Below are 5,710 nucleotides of genomic sequence, written 5' to 3'. Positions count from 1 at the left end.
AATCTGAAAAAGAATAGATAGATAGATAGGTAGATGACTGAACCACTTTGCTGCACACCTGAAACTAACACAACATTGTAAATCAACTCTACTTCAATTTAAAAAAAAGAAAAGAAAATCCTAATCAAAGCATTCATTTTTCTCATCCTTAAAAAAAAAAAAAAAAAAGATAAAGAGATCGGCCCAAAGTATGGACTGTACAAACAGAACAGATGAGGTCTTTGTCTGAGGCTGTCTGTGGAAAATATTGCAGCAAAGTCAAAATTAAGGCTAAGAAAAAAGATCTCTAATCAAGACTGATCTAGCTGATGATGTAGCTGCCCTAAATCAGAGGTGTTTGGGGCATGCTGAGGTAACCGTGCCTCAAGATATTTTCAGCAGGGCTTCCCTGGTGGCGCAGTGGTTTAGAATCCGCCTGCTGATGCAGGGGACACGGGTTCGTGCCCCGGTTCGGGAAGATCCCGCATGCCGCGGAGCGGCTGGGCCCGTGAGCCATGGCCACTGAGCCTGCGCTCCGCGACGGGAGAGGCCACAACAATGAGAGGCCCGCGTACCATTAAAAAAAAAAAAAAAAAAAAAAAAAGATATTTTCAGCAGAGGAGACAGGAGGATCAGAAGTACAGCAAACTGTTTCCAAGACTGTCTTTGCAATTCTGTAAAGGCCAGAGGAGAATGGAATGTATCTGAACAGTGGCCCGGCCCAAATACAGCACCTGTGGATCCCGTGCTACCACGTACCCTTTCCCAGCTGCCCGCAACTCACAGGACCAGGAAAGAGTCCAAGGAAAAGAAACAGAACGCTTCAAAACTGACGCTACACCGCCTCCTGCCGGAGGCCACTGAAACCAGTAACAGAGGAGGATACCTCTGCCCGTGACACTCAGAGTCCTGAAGGGGGTCAGCTCTGAGACCGATTTCTCGAGCCAGGCTTCCCTCAAAGCAGAAGAAAGGATCTCGAGCGTCCACCATCCTAAGTCAGGCAGCGATACCACATTCATAACCATGCTTAATGCAAAAAAGACTTTCTACCGGATCTGAAATTTGTCCCATCAGATGAAAAGCAAAAGCAAGGCTGCCAATGAGAAAATGAAACTATATTTCAGAGAAGGAAAGAGAGGATGTGGCCAGAGGGCAGGACAATCATTGTCCCAGTTCCTTATGGAGTAGTAACCAGCCCCTTAAGTGCATTTCTTTTTTAATTAAAAATAAAATTGTTTTTAAAAAAATTTTTTGGCTATGCTGCACATCTTGCAGGTCTTAGTTCCCTGACCAGGGTTTGAACTCAGGCCCTGGCAGTGAAAGCGTGGAGTCCTGAAGTCCCTAAGTACATTTCTTAAGAATAGGAGGACCAGGTTGTAACAGGTTTGGTTCAGGGTCCCTCCTGGCAGTTAAAAGATTGGCTGTGGCTTTTGCCTGATGGTTCACCAGTTGATACATTTGCTAAAGCTAAAGATGGTCTCAAGGACGGCGAAGCTGGTCTGGCTCCAAATGTTCATCAACGTGATATAACGGTATTCGAACTCTCAGCTATCACAAACGTCCTTTGGATAGATCACTTTTCTTACAGCTCTGAGAAACCTTTACAGCTACACAGTAAAGCACACATCCCACGTGAGATTCTGAATTAGTTGGTTTCTCCTTTGTCTGGAAATTGGGATTAAGAAACATGGACATATTTTATACAGGGGACATATGTATACGTGCGGCTGATTCACTTTGCTGTATTGCAGAAACTAACAACACTGTAAAGCAACCATACTCCGATAAAAAAATAATAAAATAAACGTTTAAAAATGAAAAATTTAAAAAAATTAAAAAGAAAAACACGGATATACCTTGACCTAAAGGCTAAGAGTCAAGTTTTAGAAATTGACTCAAAACTTTAAAAAGATGAAGCTCACCGATTGCTCTCTCACAAGACCTACTTCCACCCTTTGTGGAGAACCGACGAACTCACTTAGGTTCTGTGACTTTTGTCTTTTCCCGTCGCCTCCCCCACATCCTGATGGTCTTTATTTCTTCATCGTCCCAGAAGTCCCTCCTCTCCTCCCCCCCTTGGGTTCCGGGCCGGGCACAGAGCAGATGCTTCCTCCAAACTACCACCCCTGTAACGCTACGGCACAGGGAGGCACAGCTTGAGACACAGGATATCGTTTGTTGTTCTTGTCGCCGGTTTCGTGATGACCACGATTGCCATTTCGAACGTGCTGGCCTCCCCACTAGCCCGTCGTCTCACCTCTGAGTGATCTGTGTCTAATCACAGAGCGCAGTGGCAGGGCCGTAAATGTCACCCCACTGCATGGCTCGGATACGTGCCCTCGTTAAGGTCGAGGAGAGGAAAGTTAAATATCAGGGTTGAGCTCCTGAGCAATCATGTCATTTCTATTGATCACCTAATGAAAATGTATGGCATTTAACAGTGAAGAGATAAGTTTACCTGGGGCTGCCAGCGGCCACCGCTGTCCTCAGCTGGCCACAGCCAAGGAAGGCGTTCACCGTAACTTTAACTTTCAGATTCTCCTGTTAACAGGGGGAAGGCGGGGGGAAGGGATAAATTGGGAGACTGGGATCGACATATACACACTGCTGGATATAAGGTAACTAATAAGGACCTGCTGTGTAGCACAGGGAACTCTACCTAATGCTCTGTAATGGCCCATAGGGGAAAAGATTCTAAAAAAGAATGGAGGTATATATATGTATAACTGATGCACTTTGCTGTACACCGAAACGAACACAGCATTATAAATCAACTCTACTCCAATCAAATTTAAAAAGAAAAAGATTCTCCTAATTGCAGAAAGCACAAGAGGACTGAGGAAAAGTTGGGCACTTTAGTTGTGCAATTTCTTTACCAAGCCCTGTAAGTAAAAACATAGACACTGGTGAGCATCATGAGAACCCTGACAGATGAAATGTAGAGGCCAAAGAAAAGGGAAGATGAAACCTTTGCTTAATCTATCTGGGTAGAGAATGCCCACGATATTTGCCTGGGGTCCTACAGATGTGATGTTTACTAACAACTATAAAAACATCCAAATAGGGAGTGCAGATATGAGCACAGAAACAGTCACATAGTGATAAGCCTGCCACACCTTAAAAAGAAGCAGAGGGGCTTCCCTGGTGGCGCAGCGGTTGGGAGTCCGCCTGCCGATGCGGGGGACGCGGGTTCGTGACCGGGTCCGGGAAGATCCCACGTGCCGCGGAGCGGCTGGGCCCGTGAGCCGTGGCCGCTGAGCCTGCGCGTCCGGAGCCTGTGCTCCGCAACGGGAGAGGCCACAGCAGTGAGAGGCCCGCGTACCGCCAAAAAAAAAAAAAAAAAAAAAAAAGCAGAGATGTGCATCACATATTTGAAAAGGGTGGGAATCGAGTCATTTATACAATCTAATTTATAGTCACGAAAGGAAGTAAAAATTCCCGAGAGACCACGCAGCCATTCCTGGCAAGGGGGATTGTGGACACAGCTCTTGACAGCTGTGGCCTTGAGTAGTTTAAGGAGTTTGACATCACTTGTTAAACAGGAAACTTCTTATTTCTTTTAAAATTAATCAAGAGGGTGGAACAGGAGAAGAGACTTCCCTCGCCCCTGAGATTCTGCAGGGACGACTGGGCTGCAGAGCCCACGGAGAGCCGTGCAGACACGTCACTGTGTTGGGAGGATTAAATGAGTTGCTCTAAGTCCTTGAAGCAGAGTTTGGCACACAGCCATAGTGTATGTTTGTGAAATAAAACAGGTAGGTGAGATGTTTGCTCGTTTAGTGTCTCCCCTCTTAGAACATGAGCTGGATGGGGAAAGGACCTGCTTTGCCCTCTGCACGTCCCCAGTGCTAAGACAGTGGCTGGAAGCGCCCTGAGCTTCCTCTGTGCAGTCCTCCTGGGTTTCCTGCTAGTGTTTCACTGCCTTCTTTGTCCAATGACCTTATCTGGGTGATTTGGCTTATGTGTTTAATTATGGACTCATAGAAATATTTTAGGCCAACAGATTATCTGGGAATCCAATCTTGTTCACATAGGAATTCGCTTATGGAGATCTTATATTGATAGTTTAAGGCCTAGAGCTCCTTCTGGCCCAAACATATAGCCCAGGAATAGTACTGATAAAAACAATCTTTACACATTGAGATATAGGGAAGTCATTCTGGCTTATCCATGAGTTAACGTGAATCTGATGCTAACTGAAATAGCCTGTTGGCGGCCTATCAAACATACATGGTACATCTGCTTTAATTATTAAAGAAAAGGACACACTGACCAGCAGTAAAGAATATCCATGTTAAAAATAAAGATTAAGTGCCCCTCTTCCTGGGACTCCAACGCTGGTCCTCCTTTGAGGATGCCTCCCTTCCCGGGGGCCAAGGCCGTGCTATACGTGCTGTTCTGTTTGCTTGGGTTTTTTTAAACCTTGAAGAAATGTGTCCCTGCGCTGGAAACCCTGCTTCTCTGGGGCACCCGGGAAGTGGGCTCCTGGGCTAGTCCTTGGTTTGGCGCAGATAAAGCTCTCTTCTATTCTTATGACTTATGATTGTTCATTGGTTATTTTCGTCGACATGACTCACGTCCCGAAATGGGGAGGAAGGAGGAGTAGCCGTGTGGAAGCAGGTCCTCAGACGGCAGCTGAGCTGCAGGGGCAGCTCCGGCCCTGAGACAGAATTCACGGCTGTCCGGCCTGGACACGGGGCCTGCAGTTCAGAACAGAGTCCAGTGCCAGCAGGAGCCTGGAGGACGAATGAGAGATCTGGGCTCACACCCAGCTGGGTGGTCACCGGGCGCTCTCAACAGCCTCTGGGAAGCCCGTGGTCACGGGCTTTTCTCATTCCCTGGGCTGGGCTGCCACGTGCATCTGAAAACCAACATCCTTCCGTTCCTGAAAATGTCTCACGATTTTTCTTTTTTAATTTTTATTCCATATTGGAGCATAGCTGATTAACATTGTTGTGTTAGCTTCAGGTGTCCAGCAAAGTGATTCTTATACATATACGGATATCTTTTCTTGTTCAAGTTCTTTTCCCAGTTAGGTTATTACAGAATATTGAGCAGTGCTACGGTAGGTCCTTGTTGGTTATCAAAATAGATGAATATAGCAGTGGTCTCATGACTTCTTTAAGTCATTTCCTCCTTCCCATGTTCTCTTTCAGAAGTTCTAATTATTGAAGTTTATTTTCTAGTTTGATCCTCCCATTTTCTTATGCTTTCTTTTCTATTTTCCTATTAGAACTCTTTAGGGTATTTTTCTTTTCTTTTTTTTTTTTTTTTTTTGATGGTGTTTTTATTTTGTTTTACTTCCTCTTCTATTTCCTTAAATTTATCTCCCAGCAGTTTTACTGACTTTTTCTATTTCAGTTTCTGATTTTGACTTCAAGAACCCTCCAGTTCTCACTCTGTGGTTGTAACGAATCCTCTTGTCTCTCCCTGAGGAGTTCAATTGCAAGATGTTTGGGGGAGTTTGTTTCTCCTCCTCTCTGGGTAGTTCCCAGCTCCTTTGGGCTCCTTTTAATCTTTTTTGTCTCCCTCATGTCAGCAGCATTGATCCCGTCCTGAGCTCTTCTTACCCACGCATACGAGAGCAGACCTTCGGAGACGAGGGGAGCCCTGTGCAGGGCTGGCCCTCCTGTCCTGGTGAACCTCGCTGTGGGGTTTTGGGCAGAGGTGGTCATTTTGTCAAGTGACCCCCAGATATTCGTGTCTGTACATCTGTTTCTCCAGAGAAGTG

The 5,710-nt window shown here is 45.8% G+C and overlaps 1 pseudogene; it reads left to right on the top strand.

Annotated features, from left to right (window-relative positions):
- Positions 1-344: 344 nt before the first annotated feature.
- Positions 345-1,573, top strand: LOC131768215 (parafibromin pseudogene; annotated as a pseudogene).
- The last annotated feature ends 4,137 nt before the right edge of the window (positions 1,574-5,710 follow it).

The sequence above is a fragment of the Kogia breviceps genome, chromosome 13, assembly GCF_026419965.1.
Source record: "Kogia breviceps isolate mKogBre1 chromosome 13, mKogBre1 haplotype 1, whole genome shotgun sequence".
Lineage (NCBI taxonomy): Eukaryota > Metazoa > Chordata > Mammalia > Artiodactyla > Physeteridae > Kogia > Kogia breviceps.
Note: the sequence above shows the minus strand (reverse complement) of the source record. Positions and strands in the feature narration are given on the sequence as shown.